We start from the raw sequence: 26,894 nt of genomic DNA, 5'->3' as shown, positions 1-26,894 counted from the left end.
TGATCATTAAGGGCTGAGAGGTTAAGTGTAAGACCATTGAGGATAATACCTGATGGGCTAATCTTGCACCTGCCCACAGTCCCTGGGTTTTTATAAGATGGCTTGGCCCAGGGACCACTTAATGTAAGTGTTGGACCCATAGGTTCTATATGATGGACTCAAGGGGTTCATTGAGTTTTTCAGTGAATTCAGTTGGGCCTTGTTTTAGAGGCTGGGCCGAACCCATGTGGCTGGTGTGTAGATCAATGCTTGGGTCCCACGCCATACAAAGAAGCCCAACTGGGCAGCAGATTGGAAAGTAATTAGACACTGAACACTTAATGGGCCAAAAGCCCATTTCGAGGTGGGCTGATATGATCACCCATCCATGGGGCGAATTTGAGATTAAAGTTAGTAAAAGGATTGGGCATTTAGCCTTATCCACTCTTAGAGACCAAATTCAAATTAGATTTGAATATGGTAACCTCCTGATAAGATCAGGAGTAAGCTAACTCTATCTGCAGAAATGATTAAGATTATCCCCTATCCAAATACTGATTTGGATTGGGATAACTCCTAAAAAGGAGGTTTCTTAATCAAGAAGAAAGGAGGAGATTTCGAACCACCTTGAAGAGGTATAGGATATATCCTGCGAATTGAGAGAGGATCTCATTCATACTCTCCAGAAAAACAAAAAAAGCAGTTCAGCCTTTTTCGGTTTTTGGAGATCTCCTCCTGCCGCCGCCATCTGCCTTTGCAAGATTAGATCTTTGCAGAAAAGAAAGTCAAGAAATATGTTCTTGACATCAGTCTTGCAAGAAAGACTGAAAAAGATTCAGTGTTTAATACTTCCAGAGGATTTTTGTGAAGGATCCAGTGTGTAGGACGCACCCTGCTAGTTCTGTTTCATTCATAGCTGTGTCATCTTCAGCAGGAACGGATCTTGGAGCATTCTTTGGGCGTGAACACCAACTTTGGGAGATACTGTTTCTCCGGATCAGGTATATTCCTCCCATTTATCTTTTGGTACAGATCTGGTTTGATTATGGTTCAAGTAGGATCCTTGAATATTGTATTCTAAATTTAGGGAATATGATTCCCAGTTGAGAGAAGGTAGGAAATTTTTGAAATTCGCCCACCCATTCCGCAACCTTTATGGCGTCCATTAGATGGATCCTACCATTCTTTTAAAAGTTTCATTTCAATTTCAAAAACCTAACTTTTCTCCCCTTTCTTCTTTGCACCATTGTCTTCTCTAATCAAAACACCTAACTAGTCAATTTCTTCTCTTCTTCTTTGAACTGTTGTCTTCCCGACATTCTCAACTCTTTGTCACTGCTGTGGTGCTTCTCTCATTGGCGCTTCTACAAGTGGTTCATATAGCTTAAGATTTTCTATAATTTGCATCCTTTCAATTTTTCCAAGCTTCCTGTGACATTCATATATAAGACTGTGTACAAGCATTGCACAAAAGGTTTTTGTCTTCTCTATGTATGATACTTTGTTGGAATCTCCCCCTTCCCTTGTTCTATATAATTCTAGTTTAAATGACCCATGTACAACCATGGCTTAAGATTTAGTTTCGCGTTTTTATCTAGGTGGTGTTAATTTTATACCTATCGTGAAGCAATATAAATAAGACAGGATGGAAAAAATGGAGAAGACCTTTTTCTAGGTGTTGGAATGCATAGTGATAAGGGTGATTCATTGGGTCAAAACTTCATACTTCTCCGAGCTGATTTCGTTTGATGATATTTGGAGGAATTGGGGTTTAGTGGTGAAAAGTTCTTTCAAGAAGGAGATTTCTATTTTCTCGTTGTCACCACCAATTAAAGACTTTGTAAAGCTTAATTTTGTTGAGAGTAGTGCATTTAGAAACAAAGAAGGAAATGTTCTTGCACTCTTCTTGGGACCATCATATATAGTAGGAAATTCAACTAGAGCTGAACCCCTTGTTGCAAAACAATTGAATTGACAATTTAATTATTGAAGGAGACTCTAAGGGGGTAATAGGCTGGCTAAAGGATTTCGAATCGACAAGATTGGATTATAGAGAAGAACTGAAGTAATTTGAATGGTTAACTAGTGGGAAGAAACTAGAAAGGAGGTCGACTAATGGTATTGCGGGTGCTTTAGATAAGCAAGGGGTGGCTAGGGACCTTTTGTTTTGGGCTTAGTTGTAATGGTTTAGCTGATAGGGAGAGGATGCACCCTATACCTCTCGTTATTTTTTTTATAATGATAGCCACTTCAGAAGTTTATCAAGAACATGGGAATCTTCTCTGAGATAACTCTCTACCTATTTTCTCTCACTCTCCAACTCAATCTGTTGTATTTCTTATCATTAACTACTCTTGCATTCTTATCTAAAATTTGTATATATGCACTTCACCAAAATACACAAGTAGTGGAGAATAAAGTTTTCTCTTATTTTGTCATGGTATCAGAGATGTTCTGGGACTCACGTCATCTATCTGAAAGACATGTCTTCTATCAGTGGATCGAGCAACTCAAATAATACTGCAACAAGCACTCCACCATCACTAATGGCTCAGACCGTTTCTCCCACCTTTCTGCAGCTAATTATACTTCAACTGACTGGATCGAACTATTATCTCCTGTCCAGGTTGAGAATGATTTGATCAGCCATGAAGTACTTGGCTATGTCGATGGACCTCTCTCTTGTCCATTAGATGAGAATGGAAAGTCTTCCTCGACAAAGCAAGATCGATTGTTATTGAGTTTACATGTCGCCACTCTATCAGAACCCATTCTTGCATATGTTGTTGGCTCCACAACAAGCCGAGAGGTATGGACTCACTTGAAAAAAATCTATGCTTCTAAGCATTTGTTTGGCATCGATGTTGTTGCTCTAGAAAACGGTAACACATCAGCACCACATTGGAAAAAATGGTGCTCTAGGAAATGACTGTTTGTTTAGAACAATTTTTTTTATAAAACAATGGTGCTCCAAGCCACGCCTTAGAAATAAAAAAGGCATGGTTTGGAGTAACCCCGAATTTAGCATTTTCTCAGCATCTTATTGCTGCCAACGAAGATGTGATGTGGCAGTCATATGGACTTCCTATAATGGGTACCAGTGTTGAAAACATACATGGAGCACTGGTACCAAACAGAAAGTATCGATATTGCTCTAAGAAACGTCCTACCTAGCAGCAATGTTTCCAAACAGAAAAAAGACACTATTTTCTCAGTAAACAGTATTTCCAACCAACATCAGCAGCACCGAACATTAGTATATCTGCAGCATCAATGTCAAACATGTACTAAATCAACTGCATGAGCCGTTAACGTCAGAGATGTTGTTACCACTCTTCGTAAAGGTAACTTATCTATGAATCAATATCTTCAAGAAATGAAATTCTTTGCTGATCATCTGTCATCCTTAGGTGAGCCACTCACAAATTCTCAACTTATACATCACACCCTAAAAGGGTTGGACTTTGAATACGAATCATTTATTACTACAATCGCTACTCGAAATGATGATAGAACCTTTGAGGACTAGCAATGAAAGGCAATTGCAACGACCTCAAGAAAGGCTATTCTAAGCCAAGTTCTAATCAAAGATCCCTTCCAATGATAACGTAAACCATGTCAAATTTGCAATGGGAGGAATCATGCCACCTAGTATTATTACAAGCTAAAAGCTGCTATTGAATATCTAAGAAGTCAGAAGCAGGCATATACAACTAACTCTTCAGCCAAGGAATCATACTTCTCTCAGTGTAATAATGCCTAGATTTCAGACTCCAAAACGACTAATCATCTTACAAATGACCTGAATCGACTCAATGTTAACTCAGAATATCAGGGTGCTGATCAAATTTCCATAGGTGATGGGTCAGGTTTGGGTATTTCTCACACTGGACATTCTTGTATTATCTCTTCTATTTGATCTCTATTAATATTGTGTGACATCTTACATGTTCCTTCCACACATAAGCACTTGGTCTTTGTTTCAAAATTCACCAAGTATAATAATTGCTTCTTTGAATTTAACCTTGACTATTTCCTTGTGAAGGATTGACGAACGGGACAAATAATGCTTGGCGACATGAATGAGTATGGCCTATATATATCAACTATGAGACTCACCGTGATCTGCCTTTATTGGAGAATGAGCTTCCCTTGATGTTTGGCACAAACGCCTGGATTATCCCTCTACAACCCTTGTTAAGCGTATTGTTAATGAGGATGAATTATTAGTTTCTACAAACAAATCCCCTCTCCTTCCCCCTTACCTGTGGCAACTGTTAACACACATCCCGTGATCATTCATGCTAAAGCCGGAATCGTTAAACCAAACCCCAAGCATGCCCTCACGGTCTAAGCCGGCGGTTTCAACCGGCGGTCTGAATGACCGCCAGTATAGTGATGTACATTGGGTTCGGGAACAGACGCAGCGGAGGGCGGTTTTAAAATTAAACCGGTCTAATACAATCACGCGGATGCGAGGAGTCCAAATTTTTTCCCCGCGCAAAGGCAATCTGGTTCTAGCTAGGTTTTTGACGAAGATTCTTATAGAGGGAGAAACATTGATCAAATGGGGAATGAGAAAGAAATCTAAGTTATAAGTGCCATGCGACTCTAAACTAGCATGGGAAGATTTCTTTTGATTTGGAGATATTCAAGCCAGCATCGGCCCTTCTTCGTTCGAGTAAGAGAAGAGAAGGTACTTCTATATAAACCCTTGATGGCTAATTGTATTTTGGAAGTAGGAGGTCGACAGGTATAAGGGATTCTAAATAGGAGGTCGAAGGGTTTTGGAGAGGCAAACCATTTAACTACTTTTTGCTTTCCTGCGTGCAATGCACAATTGTGCTTAAATTAGTTTTTTTTGGCATTCTTAGGGTTTTAGAACTCTGCGTTGTGTGGTTTCTGCAAATCATATATTTTTTTTCATGGTTGATAGTGGCCTGGCATAATGTCTCAAGTCTATGTTGGGAACTTAGATCCCAGAGTTACTGAAGGAGAACTCAAAGATGAATTTCGAGATTATGATGTTATTAGGAGGTATGGTTTTTATTTTTAAAGGTTTAATATGTTATTTTGATAAAGATGATTGTTTCTTGCTTATTTTTAAAGGTTCTACTCATGTAGAACATGATTCATCAGTATCGGTTTTAAAAACCATGCTTAATTGTTCTTATCAAGGTTTTTGAACCGTCGTTGATCCAAACGGTCAGACCATTCAGCCCGGAAACCATTCAGGCAACTAGTTCCGTTTTACCTAAAACCCGCATTTGGTCAAAAACATCGAAAAAGTCAATAAACTGTTGAACTGGGCTATCGAACCAGGCGGTCAAATCATTGAACAAGCAATCGATTCATAATTTTTGAAATTTTAATTAATTTTTGATGTTTTTCCATTATTATTCAATATTTTTTGATTGGCACGCCCTACTAGATCATGATTAGGAGGAGTTAGGGTATCCATCAATTGATGAGAAGGGAGGGAAAGTTCAATATTAAAGTTAAAATTAAAAATGATCAATCGGGGGTAAAATTTATCCTCCATCCTTGATCCCCATTCATTGTTATTCAATATTTTTTGTGATAAAATATAATTGATTTGTTTTTTTATTATTTTTTTGTATTTTATTTAAGCTTTAGGTTTTTCAGAATTTTTTGATTTTTAATTAATTATTGATGTTTTTTCATTATTGTTTAGTAATTTTTGCATATGAATATTGTCCAATAATTTTTGATTGGCGCGCCCTACTAGATCATGATTAGGGGGTGCAAGTTAGGGCTGTCAATTGGGTCTAGTTGGAACCGAAATCAACTCGATAAGAAAATTTAAGGACATATAATTGAATTGGACTTGACAAGCTTTATAATTTTTAGACCTATAATCGAACTTACTGGTTCTCAGGACAATTGGCTCTAATAATGTATTAGGACTTGAAACCAACCCAAATCGATTTTTTGTCCATCGGGTTGTACTTGACCCATTGACAGCCCTAATGCAAGTTAGGCTAGGTTATGTCAAGTATAGGCCCTAGTTCATACTTTTTAACTCTAACTTTAACTTAAATATTAGCCTAATGGACCTACTCCAACCCTTCTCAAAATTTTCAAGTTGCAGGCCAAGTCATGCACCTAAATTGAGCACTCACCCCTAATGAACAAACTAGTTAATTAATTAATAATTACCAATAAAATTAAAATTATAACATAATAGAAAACATAATTAATTAATTAATTAAAATAATATTTAACATTTAATTAATTAATAATTGTTATTGGGGTTGCTTTATCTACTATTTTTCTTTTTTTTTATAACCAACCAATCAAATGTAAATATTTCCACCTATTTATTTATCTATCATTACTAAAATTAATGTATAAGTATTTTAATTATAATTAATTATAATATGGATATATTTAAAATTTTTAATATTCAAAATAATTTTAACTAAAATGAGAGTATACTTAATATTTGAATATAAATTTCTAATATTAATGAATAGACTAATAAAAATAATTAATTAATTATTTCAAAAACATTAGTTATACTTATAAAACTTAAAAATAATTTGCAAAAATTAAAACTATCACTTAATATATAAACATATTTCTATATGTATTATCAAATAATAATAATAATAATAAGAAGAAGAAGAAGAATGATACGTGGTGGTAGTAGTAGTAATAATAGACTAAGTATAAACAACTAAAAATCAATTCCTTTAACGACGTTTACGATAAACGTCAATATAGGTTCAAAAGTAAACGTCGTCAGATGTGTTTTGACGACGTTTGAGACAAACGTCACCGAAAACATATAGCGGAAAGGAGAGGAAATGGCGGGAAATTTTTTTTTGCGACGTCTTTAAACGTCGTTGGCAACAATTATTTATAACCGTTGCAACAATTATTATAACCGTCACAACAATTATTTATAACCGTTGCAAAAAGTTCCTTTTTTGCACCGTTTAACATTAACGTCATTAAAAGAGGACTTTTTTACGACATTTCGTTTAAACGTTACAAAACTAACGTCACTAAAACCCTATTTTTTTCTAGTGCAAGCAAGGTGAGGGAGGAAGTGAGCATAGTAGTTGCACATCTAGCTCCTATATTGTTGTTCCAACCCTCCCCCTTGGTGCTAAAGATCCTTGCGGCCCCAAGGCCAAAATACTTCAAAACACCCGCCTAGAGGTGTACGATGGGAAGTCCGATCCTAACGACCACGTCGATGCGTTCCAGTCTCAGATGCTCCTTGCCGAGGCAGATGAGGCAAGCATGTGCGTGGCCTTCTCCATCGCCTTCAGAGGGTTAGCTAGATTGTGGTACACGAACATAGCACCAACCTCGATCTAGAGCTGGGCTCAGTTCATCGTCACTTTCATTGCTCATTTCATCACTAGTAAGAAGTGTTTGAAATCCATGTCAAACCTTCTGAATGTGGTACAAAAAGACAATGAATCAATCAGAAGCTATATCGTGCATTCCAATGAAGAGTGTCTACAGATACTTGACCTCAACCTAGCCATACGCCTCACCACAACTCAAAAAGGAGAGAAGCATGTTGAGTTTGCATGGCACCTCGAAGTACACCAGTCAAAGATGATTGAGAAGTTCCTTTCCAACGCCGAGAAGTTCAGGAAGTCGAAAGAGGCCCTAGGCTCCAAGGCAGAGATTTAGTAGGGGGAAAAGAGGAAAAGAGAAGATGAAGGGACCCGTAGCAGCAAGCATCAGCGAAGGAAGAGCAAGTCACCAAGAAGAAGCAAGTCTCCACCTCGGGGTTCTAGGTCAGGTCGGCGATCTAGGAGCCCCCCCAGTAGAGAGGACCACCTACACCCCCTCAACGCAAAACAAGGTGGGATTTGATGGCAATCAAGGATGTTAACTACATCAAGTGGCCACCCAGGATGCGGGAAGACCCAACAACCAGAAACCTGAATGTCTATTACCACTTTCTTTATGACATTGAGCACAACACTAAGTATTGTCAAAACCTTCGCGATGAGATCAAAGAACTAATTTATTGTAGGTATCTGAAGAAATTGATGCGGGAAGACCCAGCAACCAGAAACCCGAATGTCTATTGCCACTTTCTTCATGGCATTGGGCACAACATTGAGTATTGTCGAAACCTTCGTGATGAGATGGAAGAACTAATTCATCGTAGGTATCTGAAGAAATTCATTCATCATGAGGATAGGGAGACAGTGAGCCGGTAGGCCGACCAGAGAAGAGAAGCTCCAAAGTCAAGCAGAAGAAACAATCAACCACCTCGCAACAGCCACCGCCAGAAGACAGACTGATTTGCAGGGTGATTAGTATGATCACCGGTGCATCTATTGTTGCGGGGTGCAACACAACGGCAAGGAAGACATCGATCTGAGAATTGGAATATGAAGCAAAAAATCTGCCTAAGCGACCTCGGGTAGAAGAGCCTATTTAATTTACCGAGGACGATGTGTGTGGAATATAGTATCCACACAATGATGCCCTCGTTGTCAAGCTCGTAATCAACAAATTCGAGGTAAAACGGGTATTGGTAGATTCCGGGAGTTCAGCAGATATCTTGTTCTTGGAAACATTTGACAAGCTACAGTTAAGTTGGAAGGACTTGAAGCCCGTAGACACACCATTAATCGGGTAGTATGAGGTGACTAGCTCGAATCACGTAAGTGCTACGTGGTCGCGTTGAAGGGCAAGGCAAAGTTGGTAGAGGATGTTGAGCTAGAGCTTCCTCCCGAACATACAGAAGAGCAAGCTGCACCAATGGAGGAAGCTGTCTAGGTTCCAGTCTCCAACGCCAAACCGAAGAAGACATTCTAGATTAGCGCATTGCTAAGCGAACCACTTCGGTCGCAACTAGTAAATTTCTTATTCAGTAAGTTAGATGTGTTTGCCTAGTCCACAATAGAAATGCCCGGTATAGACCCCGATATCATAACTTACAAACTTAATGTGTACCCATCTATCAGGCCAATTAGACAAAGAAAATGAAACATCACCCCAGAATGGTGGAAGGTAGTCGATGAGGAGGTCAAGAATCTCCTCATAGAAAACTTCATTAAGGAGGTTCAATACCCAAGTTGGGTGGTCAACCCCATGCTAGTGAAGAAGGCCAATGGAAAGTGATGCATGTGCGTCGACTAAACTGACCTCAACAGAGCTTGCCCGAAGGACTACTTCCCACTCCCTAGAATAGATCGCCTATTAGACACGACCTTAGGGCACGAGTTGCTGAGCTTCATGGACGCTCACTCCGGCTATAACCAAATTAGGATGGACATAGCTGACCAGGACAAGACCGCTTTTGTAACCGAACTAGGGCTATACTATTATAAAGTGATGCCCTTTGGAGTAAAAAATGTTAGAGCGACCTTCCAACGCCTTGTAAATAAAGTCTTCAAACCGTTAATTGGCAACAAAGTTGAGTATTACATTGATGACATGGTCGTGAAGGCCCAATTTTCAAATTCTTTAATTGATGTCTTAAATTGCGTTTTCCAAATTTTAAGAAAATTTAACATGAAGCTCAACCCAAACAAGTGTGTCTTCGGGGTCACGTCGGCCAAATTCCTTGGTTATATAGTAAACCGACGTGGCACCGATGCCAACTCGGATAAAATAAAAGCCATACTGAATATGAGACCATCCCAGAAAGTAAAGGAAGTTCAAAAACCAACTGACCTAGTAGCTGCCCTGAGCCAATTCATGTCTATATTGGTAGGTCAATGCCTATTCTTTTTTAAAGCCATAAAAAATAATGAAAACTTTGAGTGGACCAAAGGATGCCAACTCATGGTCGATGATCTAAAAAGGTACCTAAGCACTCTACCGATTCTGACTCGACCTGAAGAAGGAGACGACTTGAAGCTGCACCTCTCAGCAAGTGATAAGGTGGTCTGCTCGGTACTAATCTGAGAGGTAGACCGGGTCCAACGACCCATTTACTATGTAAGCAAAGTGTTGTAGGCAACTGAGACTAGATATCCCGATATCAAAAAGTTGCATAGGCATTAGTAATAGCAGCTTAGAAATTGCACCCATACTTTCAAGCTCACACAATCGTCGTCCTCACCAATAAACCCTTAAGACATGTTCTACTGAAGCTCGAGGTATTAGGAAGGTTGACAAAGTGGGTTATCGAGTTGAGTGAATACAACATCCGGTACGAGCCATGTCCAACGATCAAAGCTCAGACCTTGGTGGATTTCATTGTGGAATGCACATTCAGCACGTTGACCCCTGAGGTGACTGAACCTGCAGGCACGTTGGAAGTGACAACCAATGTGGCACCGGTCCCAATTGAGGAAGCCCTGACTTGGGACAAGGATCCTTGGATCCTCCACATGGATGGCTCGTCTAATCAGCGAGGAAGTGGTGCTAGGCTGAGGAGATTTTTAGTCGTGGTAGTTGACTACTTCACGAAGCGAGTGAAAGTTGAGCCGCTAGTAACAATTACAGTCAGGAATGTCAAAACTTTTCCTAGAAGAGCACAATTTGTCGCTTTGGGCTACTCAAAGCGCTAATATCAGACAATGAAAAATAGTTCAATGATATTAAGTTTCGGAACTAGTGTGCCAAAATGGGGATCCAACAAAATTTCACTTTGGTTGCATACCCTCAAGCGAATGGACAGGCCGAGGTGACGTACAGGGCAATCCTCCGCGGACTAAAAGCTCGTTTCGAGCGAGCTAAGGGGTTGTGGGTGGATAAGCTACCCAGTGTCCTCTAGGCCTACCGAACAACTATCAAGACTGTGATCGTAGAAACGCCATTCAATTTGACATATGGAATAGAACCCATGATTCCAGGTGAGATCAAAGTACCCACCTTGCGTCTCGAGGTGTACGACGAAGATGCCAACAACGACGAACTACGAACCAGCCTTGACTTGATCGAGGAGGTATGCGACCTGACCTATATTCGGACTGCGGCCTAACAGTAGTGAGTAGCTCAATACTACAATGCCCGGGTCAAGAAACACCAATTTTGAGTTGGCGACCTAGTGCTCTAGAAGGTGATGGTACCTGAGCCCGAGGTCGGTAAGCTTGGTCCGAACTGGGAAGGTTCGTGTAGGGTAAGGAAAGTTTTTAGCGAAAGCACATATGAGCTCGAGACGGTGGAGGGGAAGCAAGTACCCCATGCTTGGAATGCTGACAACTTAAGAAGATACTATGTATGAGCATATAGACTGGACATACTCAGGAAAGCAGACTATGAGTCACTCCCAAGGCTTAAGGGCTAAGTCAAGAAGACCACCAAGCTGGTCAGTTCGTACATAGGAGAGTGGACTATGAGTTGCTCCCAAAGCCTAAAGGCTAATAGGTCGAGTTGGGAAAAGACCTCGACACTATAAGATCTAGTTGCCTTGTCAACACAGACAAAATGAAAATAGTTCACGATCAACCTCAATGGTGCACAGGCAGGTTGGGCATACACCTTACAGTACCCGCACACCTCGACTTATATTGACTTCAGATCTATCCATACTTAAAAAATTCTTTGCACAACAGAGCAAAATGGAGAACTAAACATGCTTCATTACTTCAAAAGGGGGATGGTCCTAGTACATACAAAAAAAGGGGTAGGGGAGAGTGAATCTGATAAGCCAAGCTCGGAGGATCGATATAAGTATATATACATGGAGGTACAAGAAAAGAGGCAGCAGATCAATCAACTCGGGGCTCCTCACCCCCGCCTTCGACATGTTTGCTAGATCTAGGAGGTTTGATCTCCATGGAATCTGCAACAGCAATAACCTCATCGGTCCCAACGACCTTGTCGACTATTGTCATCCCCTCTCCCTCATCAAGTTCGTCGTCACTCGCCTCATCTGAGTCTAGGTCCTGCTTGGCTTCTGTAGCCACAGCCTTAGTGACTCGCCTAGTAGTGATGGTGTGAAGGCCAAGCTTGGGGAACTCGCACCTGGTCAGCCACCGGTACAACTTGAAGCCTTTCCTTTAAGCAGTGGTGCCGATCTCTATTTTTAGCACACAGAATTCCTCTGAACTTTGATACTCCACGAAAGCGGCCTTCCTGGCCTTATCGATCTCCTCATCAGAGGCAGCCTCACACTCTTCCATAGTCTTCTTCAACTTCTCGGCTTCCTTCATCATGTGCTCGAGCAATTCCTTCTGAGTCCACGCATCATTCTTGAGCTTATGGATTTGGCTACAGACCTTCGACAATTCAACCTGGGCAGAGATAGTCCATTCATCTGCTTCCTCAACCTTGGCCTTACTAGCTCAAGCTTCCTGTTGATGTAGCTTAAACTATTGGGCGAGGGAGTGTAGTATGGAATTCACCTGCGAGACAAGAAAATTTAGACCAAGTGTTGAAAACCAAAGAAGTTAAAGGAGTCTAGGCTGGAGACATACCACCATGCAAGTACTCACACCCTGAGACAACAATTGCTCGATAGGCAACTCGGAAAACTTCTGGACTTCAGAGGGGAAGACAACATCCCTACTCTTCAGATGGTTGGCTTTGATGTTCAGGATGCTCGGGACCACCTCGGGGCCCTTGCTGGAGGAGCCAACCCTAGGGGTGGTGACCTGGCGTGATGGAGATCAAACTGCTTCGGGTGGAGGAGGTGGAGTCTGTTCATGGTCTTCCTCGACAATACTAATGACTGGAGGTTACCGAGCACTGGTAGTTGAGGGCTTGGTGGTGTGAGTGCTGGCAGCCTGAAGAGGGGCGCTACTCCTTGATGATGTCCTCTTCTTCCTCTTTTTATATTCCCGACAAGCTTAGCGTCGGGAATGTCAGCCATAGTTACTATAGAAATCACAACAGATTAGTCGAAGTAATCAAAAAGGCAAACAAGAAAAATCTTATGCGTCGAGGCACTGACCTACCTGGAGGACTTAATTTGGCCTCCACAAGCATCTTTTTAGACAAATAATCCTCCATAGACAACTAGAGATCGACCAAGAAATATATCTCCCATCGCTGCTCCGAGTTGAGCTTGTTTGCAGGGTCCTTAATACAGGTCCTCCAATGAGTAGGATAAAGGCTACCCCTCTTTGGCAGAGACAGTAAAATACCTCATTTTTCAAGTCGGGACATTGTTCGGGTAATTGTGGAGGATTTTGTACCCAAATCGAAAGGAGATATAATAACTCCACTTGTCTTCTTGGATGAGGGAATCGAATTCTTCTTGACCCCGCAAAGCGAACTGAAGACATCTAATTCTAAAGGCAAGCTAAAGTTGCAGAAGACCGAGATGGTTCCTATGATGGTTCGAATGAAGTTTGGGTGCAACTGATCTACGGTGACGATGAAATACTTAATGACCTCAACAAAGAAATGATGAAGCGGGAGACGAAGCCCAGCCACGAGCTGCTCCTCAAAGATAGTGATTTCATTGTGGTCGTGCTGCCAAGGATGTTGCCCCAAGGGAATTGAGTAACCAAGGTTCTTGGGAAGATTGTATTTGAGGACCAAGGCCTGAAGTCTTTCGGGAGATAGAGTTGAAGGGCCGAACTTGTTTGGACCCCAGGATTGCTTGGCACTTTTCTCTGGCCTAGACGATTTTTTGGGTGGTATGGAAGAAGATGCCTTCCCACTAGATGACTTGCATTCTCGAAGGGCCACCTCGGCCAGACTGGGATCAATAAGACGCATTGAGGAAGTCACCTCGGTGGTGCCGACCTCATGTTCTTGGGCCGAGGTGGTAACCTCGTTCGGACCGGACTCGTGCTCACTAGCCAAGGAAGAGCTAGCTGAGGAGGTTTCCCTGGTTTAAGTAGACTCGCCATCACTAAAGGAAAAACTAAAATCACTCATGTTGAAACAAAGGAGCAGACTGAAGCAAGGAGAACTTACCCCAAAGAGAAAGCAACCCCATGGAGAAAAGAAAGTGACTTCAGACACAAAGGCGGACACCACCGAACTAGACACCAAGGTGCGGGCTCGAGACACGACAACTCCAAGTACAAGCAACAAAATGGGACCTCCAAGGCCCCTATTTATAATCGGAATAACTGATATTGGACGGTCCAGATCTGAAGCATCCAACGGTTCTCGTTCAAAACCGGTTGCACGCACCTCGAGATGAAAATAGTTGACCGCGTGTTTTGACGTCTACGGAGTTTTGGAATTTGCATGATGTCCGCGCATTCCTAACACGCGATCTATGCTTACAGTCGGACCGGGTGGGTCGCTAACGATAGACCGCCGAGCTGGGTGATGACCCAAAAGAAGACGAGCCAAACCGACCTAGCCTCGTCGTGACCTCCCCGCACCAGGTCAGGACCCCTGGCATAGGAGTGGGGGAAAACTGATGAGGGGTGATTTGGCCCAACTTAGTAAGCAGCGGACGCATGGATTCGATCAGGTGACTGGACATGTGACTCAACATCCTCAGCTATTTGGCAAACTAACTTTGCATACCTGATCACCTCAACAGGTCAGGCTACTCAACGACCACCTCGGCTGGTCGCTTCACCTCAGGCACATTGGCCACCTTGGTTAGTACCTAAACCCAGGTACCCCAGAAGACCGCACTTATTAGGATGATACATGGCGAATGTCTAGAAGGCTAACTGCTGTCTCCGAGCTTTCGTGGGAACATTGCGTAATCATAGGCATTGATTCTATCCCATCCTAATCGGAAGGAAATAGTAACTCTCGTTAGTTAGCAGAATCCTCGCCTTTTGGAAATGGACTCCAATGGCTCAGAACGAAGATCCCGGGGACGTTTCACAAGAGTTATAGTCACCCACCTATATATGGGCTTCAACCATCCGAAATCGAGGTATGCATGTCTATCTGCTCTCTAGCTCTCTAGCATTCAACCTATAGCTCACACATCTAAATACTGGCTTAAGCATCGGAGCGACCTCCTTGGGTTAGCCACCCCGGGTTCTCTGATATGTTCATCTTGCAGATTAATTATCCTACTAAGTAAGTGACGTCAACAGCACTCTCCAGCTAGGAGCATTTAGGTCGTGCACTATCACCATGTGTATTTCCTTTTCTCATGCATTTAGAGAAGGCAACGAATATGTGGACGTCTTTGCTAATAAGGTTGTGTTTGGTTTGAAGAAAATGGTAGCCTAAACGTATCAATGAAGGAAACTTCTATGTTACAATTCTATCAACGAAGGAAACTTCTATTTCTTTGTATAGGTCAATGGTATTGTTGGTTTATGATTGGATTTTGTTTTTCTAAATTTTGAGCGGCCTTATATTGGGTTGGGATAAGAAGGTGAGGTTGTGTGTAAGGTTTCGGGGCAAGGCGAGTTTCATCCTCACTATATATATTGATTTACCTCCGTATATATATATTGGTTTATCACGCATATGTTAATGTAAATGCCTTCAACTTGTGATTGGATAGGTAGCATCTTATCATGAAGTGATCAATAAACTGTGGTTAATAGATTCGTACTCTTAAACTACACTTTGTGTGGATCAAAGCTCTCATGTACAAAACACTGCAATTCATTCATGATTGATTATATAGCCCATTATTCACCATACGGTACAAGCACAAATGTATAAAGTTGGCTATGTGATCAATCACGAGAGAACTCATTATAGAATGTTGGGGCCACATTCATAATTGTGTGCAAGCAATAGATCTCGATGATCAAAAGCGCATCTCCCAGCTCATCGTATTTAGTATATTGGTGGGTCCGAAAATGGGCATCTGGGACCAGCATGACCCGACCCCTGAGTTCACATCTCTGCCCCACAAGGGGTTGCCTCACAACACCTTACAATACATTCCCGCCATGTATTAAGAACATCACCCAGCCCTTGAGTTCACATCTTCGCCCTACAACACCCCACAGTATTATTGGGAGATGTTTCCAATACACGACGGGGATGTGTTGTGGAGTATTGTGGGGCAGCCCCTTGTGGGGCGGAGATGTGATCTCCCGACTCCTAGGCTGGGTTAGGCTGCAGCCTATGTGGGCTCATGCCAGCATGACCTGTTTGCCAGGAATGACATACCCATGGCATGGTCCACATTGCACCATTATATTGATATTTTAAGCATTGCATTTACATTTGAAACATCATATTTAAGTATCAAATATAACAATTTGTATTGAGAAGCTCAAACATTTCAGTTAGAAAAAATCTCTCACTCATGAAAATAACAATTTTACTAAATACAACGGTTTTTTTTTGTCAATTAACAAATACAACATAAATAAATAAGGAAAAGTTTCCCACTAGTACTCTGTACTTTGGGCCTAGTGTCAATTTGGTACTTAAACTTTAAAATGCGATAATTTAGTATCTGAACTTTCAAAACATGTCAATTTAGTACTTATCGTTAACCAGCCGCTAAGTGACATTTAAAAATATACAAATGCCCTTTGAGTGTCATTTAATTTTCTTTATCAATCATCCAAACAATGATAAAAAAAGAACAGTCCCAAATCCTTTCATCTTCTATTCAAGAAAATTGGGGTTACCAAAATGATGTAACCCCAACTTTCTTGAATAGAAGAGATAAGTATTTGGGATTGTTAATTTTTTGTCAATGTTTAGATGGTTGATAAAGAGAAATAGATGATACTTGAAGGTATTTTTATCTTTTCAAATGCCACGGCTGATTAACAATTGGTTAATGATAAGTACTGAATAAACATGTTTTGGAAGTTTGAATACTAAATTGTCACATTTTAAAGTTCGGGAAACAAAGTGTTTAGTAGTGGCCATGAGTCGAGGTTCTTACGAGCTATTCGACTCGTCTCGTGAAAAGCTCGGCTAGGCTTAATTTAAATTGACCTTCGAGTCGAGCTCGAGCCTGTTATATAGGCTCGTTTGTTAATCAAGCCGAGCTTGAACCTAGCAAAGCTCAACTCATGAGGCTCGTGAGCTTAATATAATAAATAAATAATTTTTTATTATATACATACATACATACATATATATATATATGTATGTATGTATATATATATATATACATATACATATATAAATATATAGAATAAATAATTTTTATTATATAATAATATTTTATATATAATATTTTTATTTTTAAGTATAATGGTAATCACTTGAACCAAACCGAGCTCAAACTTACGATCTTTAAACCGAATTAAACTCGAGATCAAATGTCTGATTCGAATCTAAGTCGAAATCGAGCACAAACCTAACACAGTTTCTACGAGCCGAGCTCGAATAGCATGTATTCGGCTCGAATAGCATGTATTCGGCTCGGCTCGAATACACGCGAGTAGTGTAGTGTGAGGTTAGTAATCGGGAATTATCATAAGCGATTTTGCTATTTTACATTTGTTTGGAAACCAATGTTTAGGTAATCTGTGTATAAATATGCAGGGGAGCTTCCGTTTGGGCAACACAGGGGAGAGCGAGAGATGTGGGTGGGCGTGGGCGACGAAAGAAAAGGAGTGAGCGAAGGGACTCGTAGCGGCAAAAGAGAACATGTGGAGAAGAAAACAGAGGCTTTTCACAGTCTCTCTGAGGGGATCGTGATGGTGATTTTATAGTTTTCAATCTGAATCAAAGAATCGATTGCTGCTCGTCCCTTGCACTTCTTATTTTTTCCTCTCTCTTTCTCTCTGCTCTTTCTTTCACGCTCTCCTCCGGCCTGATGATGATTTGAACTCCGTTTCTGAAGGTCAACTGGTAGATATCTAAATTCTTTTCCTTGTTCCGTTTCAAATCGTTTAGGATATTTCTCTCTATTTGCATTTTGCCTTTTCTTTCTTCTTTATATGGATTTATTGCGAGATTTGCATAATAGAAACCATGATTTTTCGGTTCTTAAAACCCTAGTTTGCTTACTCGATGTCAATGGGTTTTCGTTTGTGTTTTGATAAATACAAGGGCAAAAGAAGGGCAGTTTGTAAGGCAAAAAATTTTCTTTGTAAGAGATTGATTAAAAATAATAAAATACAACCCGCAAAAAGTCACTATCTGTTGAGCCTGGGACTTGGCCAAATAATTAGTATAACCAATCGGATTTTTTTTGTATCTAACCAATCAGTTCAGGTTTATTAATACAATTTCTATCGATTAGCATAAATGCAAGCATTGAAACCATTAAGTTTGTTGATTCAAAGAATTTGATTCCAACATTTCAAGAGGAAGTAGCCAACTGCACCAAGGTCTCTCTGCTGCCATCAAAGTTGGGGGTTTGCATGGATTATCGATGGTAATTTCATCAGAAATTTGGGGTACCCAACCTATATCAACCCAAATAGAACCTGGTTATCAAAGCCTTAAAGTTTGACTTTATCAAAACCATGTCTCATGCATGGTTAATTTGTTGCTTTTAACCTCAATCGTCCAGGATTCAGGTTTTGCAAAAACAAAAGGTGGATTAATGGTAATAAGCTAATTTAGTAGCTGTTTCAGTGTGACACTTTATTTGGTGTATAAAATCCATTAATCAATCCAATGGTCAAAATTACATGTGAAAGACCAATTTTCAGATCCAACTGTAGAAATATGATATAACCCACATCTAATATTGGATACATGACACTTTCACTTTGACTCTCTCTCTTTCTCTCTCTCCTTCTCTCTCTCAATAGTTATTACATGACGGCCATGGATAGCATGGGCGTCTTGATGGTTCGAATTGCCTAATCTTTTCTGTTTGATGAGTGTGCTCTATACATGCTTTTTCATGGCGTTTATGTGAATATGTTGACGGAGTCTTCGAGGTGGTTTGTGGTTTTGAAACTCTTTTAGAGTTTCAAATTTTGAACTTCAAAACGTCCATTTTAGTTTTGAGGTTTCTTCCTTGGATCAGATATTTTTCTTTTAGATATGATCATATATAGTTATGTTTCTCTATGCATGAAGGAAAGCATAAGAATATGGTGAGGCATAAGAATTTGAGGTTTCTTCATTGGCCTAAATGAGATTTCAAGGAATGGCCTCTAAACCCAGATATTCTCTTTTCCTTTATGAAATCTATTATTACATACTTGTTTTCTATTCCCTATGTAATTAAACCCAGTAAGGCTTTTCAAAGCTTGCACATTTTTTGTAGACATAAATGAAACAGTAGATGGTTGAACATGAACATGTGGAATCATTTTGTGCACTTTATAGACATTTGGTTAGGACTCCATGTCATTAAGTTCAATTCAATTTGGTCTAATCTCATAGTACTCTCTCTCTCTCTCTCTCTCAACTGCATCCAAGAAAATAAAAAAAATAAAAAAGAAAAGCACAAAAGCCTTATGTGTTCCATACTAACAAATATGCACTGCTAATTAACAAGTCTGATAAGTTTTTGAATATAAGCCTACATCACTATGAGATCTATCAAGCTTTAGTACATAGTTAAATTCTAAAAAGTCTATACTACTAGACGGGTTCCATATTTTTATCATTTTATTTCATAAGCTTGAATACTAGAACAACCAAGCATACTCATACCCAAAATATAGGATATTGCAACCACAACAAGCTAACAAAGCAATGTTACTATTATTTGGTTGTGGTTGCACAACTAATGAAGAACGGTGTTGTCTTGGAGCATTCCTACCCGGTGTTGGGTATCCCCATTGTATTGGTCTACCCATATAAAAGCGCTCATCTGATCCCCTCTCAGTGGACAACGGAAAAACCACCGTCCATAGTTATTTTTAGTCCTGACCATATGCAATGGCATTTCTCCCTTTCCACATGAGCATATTGGCAAAAAAAACTCCCTCCGTCATTAGTAACTGCATATAATTTTATATGGCAATTGTAAAAACAAGTATCATGAATAAACTAAAGGGTAACATAAAAGTGGAATGAACAATTGCAATGTGTATAAATCCTACAATTTTAGCTAATGTCTTGTTATCGACTTAGTCCAGTGCATAATAAACGTACGAAATAAAAGCAAATTGAACACAATCCACACTAGATTGTAAATATGCTAGTGTGTCATTTGATATCTCTCCCATAGCTCATTGATAATCTGATCTCGCACTAAGTTGATTCGTCGGTTGCTACTAGAAGCATGTTCACTATTGTGCCAACCATCACCACCATTTACTTCATCATCTTCATTGTCGACTATTTGTTCCCCGGCCCATATGTTTAGATGTACATCCTTATGTGCCTTGATGAAGTTATAAGTAATGAATAGAGGTGTAAATTGAGTCAGGCTGCTCGTGGCCCGGCACAATACGGCATGAAAGCCATGGGTCATGCCAGGCCTGACACGAAGGTTCATGCTGTGTTGGGCTGGGGGTTCGAGGTCCACTAGTTGGTACGATTCAGCCCGTGGCACGGCCCGCAACACAGCCTATCATGGGCCGGCATGGCATGGCTCATGAGGCTCGTAATGGGCCGAGCGTGGCCCACTCGGAATGTAACCGTTGGGCCTGGGGCCTAAAGGGGCCCAACGGTTAGTTTTAGCTTTTGGGGTTTTTACAAAAATACTCCCAATAGCTATAAATAGCCATATTAGGGGGTATTTGTGTATTTTGCTTACGAGGGTTGAAAAAATGACATAAAGGCCCATAATAGTTATAAATAACTTTATAATGACCAAAATACCCCTCTTAACAACTAAATAACAGCTAGTTTTTTGGGTATTTTGGACAATTGAATTATGTTCAATTCCTATAAATAGCCCTATCCTCCACCATTCTCATCACACCAATTTAACAATTCTCTTAATCTCATCTCTCTCATACTCATACATTCTCAATTATCTGCAATTTGAGTAATTCTAATTAGCTAATTGTTTGATTATGCATTCTCCAATTCTCAAGTCTCAACTTTATTGAAGTTTCAACTTTCAACAAGAAGAATACTTGTTCAACTAGCTCAAATATCTCAATTTGGGAGGCTTGGGCGTTGAAAGGCTTCAATCGTTGAAATCAAGTTGGGATTTTGAACTGACAATCTGAGTAAGTCGATTTAGACTAATTTTTATCTTTTTAGAATTAAAAAAATGGCTGGCTCTTCTGAAAACCAATCCTCAACATGTTCACCATTGATGATATTCAATCGCATCATTATAGTGTTAGTACTAATGCAATTGTTGTCGATGAAAGTTGAACTTTCACCCCCAGTACTGATACTAGGGGAAAAAGGAGGGCCTCTAAGTTGAGTAGTCCGGTTTGAAAAATTTTCAAAGTAGAGGATATTGAGGGGAATGGGAAAATGGTCGTTTGTCAAAAATTTAGAAAGAATTTTACTTATTGTAACAAGGGTGGTACGGGTCATTTAATTAGACATTTGTTCACACATGAGAAATAAGAAGATGAATGGATTGAAACAACCCTAACACAAATTGGGAGGGGGAATAGTTTTGGTACTTTTAAATATTCACAAGAAAAAATGAGACAAAAACTTGCTATTGTATATGTAGAACAACCATTTATATTAGCAGAAGATCCAAAGATAGAAAAATGGTTGCATAGTTCTATAAACCCACAATATAAAAAAGTTTCTAGGAATACTATAAGAACTAATGCTTTAAAAATTTTTTATTCATATAAACAAAATTTAATTTATTTGTTAGCAAATCTTAATTCTAAAGTTGCAATTACTTCGAATGTTTGGACATCCAAATTTAATATTAGTTATATTTATGTTACTGACCATTTCATTGATGAAAATTGGCTATTGAATAAAAGAATTTTAAGTTTTACTAGGCTTTAATGGCTACATAATGGCCCAGCTATTTTAAATAATTTACATGCTTATGGAAGTTTTGATAATACAAGCAATAATGATTATGCAATAAATATTTTAAAATCTCAATTAATACCATACTTAATGGTAAGTTATTTCATATTAGATGTGCATGCCACATCTTAAATTTATGTATTCAAGATGCATTGAATATCATTTCTACTCATATAACAAAAACTAGAAATTGTAATATATATATAATATAAAGTTCAGGGGCAAGAAAACAAGAATTTAAATATTTATGTCAAAATTATGGTTTAAAATATAAACATTTTATATTAGATGTAAAGAATAGGTGGAATTATACTAATGCTATGTTAGAAAGTTGTATATTTCATAAACAAATTCTTTCTGATTTTTATAATTCAAAAATGTCTAATGATATGATATTTAAGGAAGACTGGGAAATGACAGTTTGTATAAGAGATTTTTTAAAACATTTTTATGATGCAACTAATGAATTATCTGGAATTTATTATCCAACTAGTTGTAATTTTTACCTTATCAATTAATGGTAATTAATGATTGTTTTGCAAAATATACAAATAATCCACAATTTCAATGTATTATTGAAATAATGGAAAATAAATTTAAAAAATATTGGGAGAACATTTCTCCCCTCTATTGTTTAGCTACAATATTAGACCCTAGGATTAGGAAAATATGAATATTGATATAGGAAATAAAAAAGAAGAAATTAATAATTTATTATTTAAAATGTACAATTTGTATGAATCTAAAATTGTAGGAAATATTTCTACTTGTACATCATCTTCTACTTCTGACCTTGAGCCCAATAGTAGAAGAGAAAAACTTTTTTATTTAATAAGTAGAAGGCATAAATCTGCTAATTCTACAACAAGTTCATTTACTGAACTTAATTTTTATTTACAAGCAATTTTGTTTTTATTTAGGTGAAAGATCAAGTAATTTTGATATTTTAGCCTAGTGGAGTGAACATTCGAAAAATTATCCAATTCTTGTCACCATGGCACGCAATCTACTAACCCCTTCGGTGTCTACAGTTCCATTAGAGTCTTGTTTTATTGCAGGTACCAAGGTGCTCGATGACAGAAGAAGTTGCATGAACGATGAAAGCATAGAGATGTGCATCTGCTTCAAGGATTGGGTAGATGCTAGAAAAATAGATTACAAGACAAAAAAAAGGCATGATACTACACCTGATATTTCACCCGAAGCAGATGATGAAAGTCATGAATGATGATGATTCATGAATTTGACTACTTGTATAGAATTTTTTATTTTTCAAATTATTGTAAATTTTTTAATTTATTTAATTTATTTGATATTTTTTTAATTTTTGAACAATGTAATTTTGTATTTTTAATTTGTAACCATATTGTATTTTTTATATTTTATTAATTTACTCCATTTTCATATTTCATTCATCTAAGTGTCCAATGATCCAATCATTGTATTTGTAATTTGTACCATTCAAATTTAAATGAAATAAAATTCCTATTTTTCTTCCAATTTGTTATTCCACCATTCTTATTTCAATTTGGTTAAGTATTTTTTTTCATTTATGTGTTAGATAACTTAAATTTCTCATTTCTTAATTTTTTAAATAGTTCCCAATTCCCAAAGTTCAAAGGAAATTTAAATATTTTAGTTTTGCAATTTTACTTAGAAAATAAATCAAAATTAAAAATAAAAAATAAAAAAGAGACAATGCAGCTCGGTTCAGCCCAGGCCCAAGGCCTGCCTTGTGGTCCGACCTGGCATGGCCCAAGCCCATGGCACGGCCTGCAGCCCGGCCCGGCCCAGGTCCATAGCATGGCACGACAAGGCATGGGCCCACACGGGCCTAGGCCGTGGGCTATGCCGGGCCAACCCCCAAAATTTCCACCAGGGAGGGTGGCACGACCTGCCTTTTGCGTGGGCTACCCATAGGCCATGTCGTGCTGGCTTGGCATGGCCCACTTTACACCTCTACATACATACATACATACATACATACATACATACATACATACACACATGCATATACATACATACTACATACATACATACATACATACATACATACATACGTACGTATGGGGGTATTTGACATTTTGAATGTTTATAGATCTGTAGTGGAATTCAGAAATATACAATGGGCCTGGCCGTACTTTTCTGTAATTTTTACTTTTTAGAAAAAAATTGACTTGTAATCCAACTCGAGCCAAACCAAACTCAAACTTGCAAGCTTTAACCAAGCTGGGCTCGAGTTAATTTTGCCATTGGATTTTAATCGCATAAGTGTTAGGGGTTTTCATTTTGTGACAGGGGGCTAAGAGTCATTTGGCCATAATAATTTAAAAGCAATTCCTGAACTTAACAATCAATACGATATGGGGCATATCATATCCGTATCTATGATCATGGATACAGGATATGCTACGACTGGATGCATATCCCATGAGTCATGCGTATCGGTATGTTATGCCTTCGTATCGGTGGATATGGTTTGATACACACTGATGCGAAGGCGTATCCGTGTCTAGTTTGACAAAATTGTACATTGATTACTTTTGGATTGTTTTTCATCTTTAATACAAATTAAAAATAGTATTATGAAAAATGAAATAAATAATTTAAGATTTATTTTTTTCAAAAAATTAATAAAAACTAAAAATTAGTTATTATATAAAAATACTAAATAAACAAATTTTCCCAACAAAATTAATGGAAAGCAGAAAATTATAATTATAAAAACTGAAACGAATAATTTAAGATTTAATTTTACCAAAAGATTTAACAGAAATTGAAAATTAAATATAATTTATTTTATCTACCTTAAATGGTTTATTTGTTTTATTTTACAATTATGTAAAATAAAAATATTATATGTTAAAAATGAAAACATATTTACTATTTAAAAAATAGTTGTTATTTAAATAAAATATTAAATTAATAAATATTCTAAAAAACTAATAAAAATTGAAAATTATAATTATAAAATTGAAAGAATAATAATTATTGTACAATGTTTGAATGTTCTAGGATCCCCATATTGTTTATTGTAATATTTCTCTTCATATAACCTATTAAATTATGCATTTCTCATATCTTTGTATCTTATTCATAGATAATTCAGCTTTTGGTTTAGTATTATTAATATATTTATGTGATTTTTACCCATTTCACCGGTGTATCCCAGTGTTTATATTTGCTATCTATAAATTTTCAAAACTTATCCCTTTCCGTATTCATTCCGATACTTTGATCATTGCTAGGAGGTTAATGGTCTGTCCTCCCTGTATCGCAAATTGTGTGGTCTACTACGATCAAGTTCTCCACTTCCTTTTCAGGTTTGTGGAAGATAAAAGGGTAAAGGAGCTGCGACTACAACAGACTGATCATTGAGAGAAAGTGATGGAGAAAACGGAGCTCGTGTTTCTTCCGGCATTTGGAGTTGGTCACCTGTTCTCAGCAGTTGAGCTCGCGAAGTAACTTATCGATCGAGATGATCGCCTCTCCATCACCGTCCTGTGTATGCAGCCACCATCTTCCTTCGGTATTGACCTTTATGTTGAATCGTTTGCTGCCTCCACCCCTGACATCCGTTTCATTGGTCTGCCTCAGGTCGATCCACCATCGCCGGAAGTTTATACAAGTCTGGTAGGATTTGCATCTCTTCATTGAAAGCCACAAACCACACGTTAGGCACGCTCTCACCCAACTTATGTCGTCCGATTCTGGTGCTGCCGCTGGCACGGATCGAGTCGCTGGGATGGTGATTGATGTCTTCTGCACCCCCATGATCGATGTAGCCAACGAGTTCGGCATCCCTTCGTACTTATTCTTTACTTCTAACGCGGGGTTGCTCGGTCTTATGCTCTACCGTCCAACGCTCGATACTCAGATTGCCACTGGTACCGAGTTTAAGGACGCGGAGACAGAGTTAAAATTCCCAACCTTTGTCAATCCAGTTCCTCCATTCTCCTTGCCTATGCCCTTATGGAACAGGAAGGGAGATGGCTATACATAGTTCGTCTATCACGGCTGCTGGTTCAAGGAGGCGAGGGGCATCATAATTAACACGTATGCAGAGCTCGAATCCCATGCCGTCAACTCGATGTCTGATGGTCAAACACCAGTGATTTACCCAGTTGGACCGTTGCTTCAACTCGGGGGTCTGTCCAACTTCTTGTCCGACTGCACCCGCACCCAATACAGCGAGATCATGAATTGGCTCGACGACCAGCCTCCGTCGTCGGTGGTGCTCCTGTGCTTTGGCAGCGTGGGCGTGTTTGATGAAGCCAAGGTAAAAGAGATAGCCATTGGCATTGAGCGGAGTGGTCACCGGTTCTTGTGGTCGCTGCGTCAACCCGGGGAGGGGATGACCATGCCTAGTGCTTATCCGAATCCGGAGGAAGTTCTGCCTGATGGGTTCTTGGGAAGAACAGAGGGAAGGGGATTCGTCGATGACTGGGTCCCGCAGGTGAAGGTCCTAGTCCACCCAGCCATCGGAAGGTTTGTATCTCACTGTGGATGGAACTCGACACCAGAGAGTCTGTGGTATGGTGTACTATGCGGAGCAACATTTAAACGCGTTTCAGTTGGTAAAGGAATTGGGGTTGGCGGTGGAGTACCGGAACGGTGCGGATCTGGCGAGTGCAGAGGAGGTGGAGAGAGGTATAAGGTCTCTCATGGCCGCTGATAGTGAAGTGAGAAGAAGGATTAAGGAGATGGGGGAGAAGAGTAGGGCGGTTTTGATGGAAGGTGGATCTTCCTTTGTTTCATTAGAACGCCTGATTGAGTATCTGATGCGAGGAGAGTAGAGAAATCTCTGAAATAGTGCAGTAATTAAAGTAGTTTTTGTATTTTTATCCCTTTTATTTTCCTTTTTCTCTATTCTGTCATCTTGGTGAACAAATTCCGAAGTTACTTTGATAACGAATAAATGTAATAATTTTTGTAAATATTACTTAGTAAATATATAAAATTATATTATAGTCATTATTAATAAATTTATAAATTAATTTTTTGTCATAATTAAATTAATTTAAGCCCAATTTCAAGCTAAGAGCATTGGAATATTTGTAATTAGACTGCACCAAATCAAGTATAACCTATCCATACATTATTTCTAGGGTTTTAATTATTCATATCATTCAAATGAATAAAAAAAAAGGAATACAGAATGCAATAGACAGGAAGTGCAAAATTAAGCTCAACCGACGAAACCAATTACACCGGTCAAGCACCTTCATTCATCAAACAACTGCAATGAAATAACAGAAAAAAAAAAAAAAACTCCAACTATTGAG

The 26,894-nt window shown here is 38.9% G+C and overlaps 1 long non-coding RNA gene and 1 pseudogene across 2 annotated transcripts; both read left to right on the top strand.

The window, feature by feature from the left end:
• The first annotated feature begins 17,057 nt into the window (after nt 1-17,057).
• On the top strand, nt 17,058-17,876 carry LOC148846348 (uncharacterized). The gene is made up of 2 exons (XR_016101736.1): nt 17,058-17,188; nt 17,278-17,876. It is a non-coding gene; the product is annotated as an uncharacterized LOC148846348 (long non-coding RNA).
• Nucleotides 17,877-25,000: 7,124 nt separating this feature from the next.
• LOC148846347 (UDP-glucose flavonoid 3-O-glucosyltransferase 6-like) lies at nt 25,001-26,556 on the top strand (annotated as a pseudogene). Its single transcript, XR_016102462.1, has 2 exons — nt 25,001-25,114; nt 25,207-26,556. The product of XR_016102462.1 is annotated as a UDP-glucose flavonoid 3-O-glucosyltransferase 6-like (transcript).
• Nucleotides 26,557-26,894: the final 338 nt, after the last annotated feature.

This window comes from Nelumbo lutea, chromosome 7, assembly GCF_056320005.1.
Source record: "Nelumbo lutea isolate HS-2025 chromosome 7, American lotus-T2T, whole genome shotgun sequence".
NCBI classification, from domain to species: domain Eukaryota; kingdom Viridiplantae; phylum Streptophyta; class Magnoliopsida; order Proteales; family Nelumbonaceae; genus Nelumbo; species Nelumbo lutea.
Note: the sequence above shows the minus strand (reverse complement) of the source record. Positions and strands in the feature narration are given on the sequence as shown.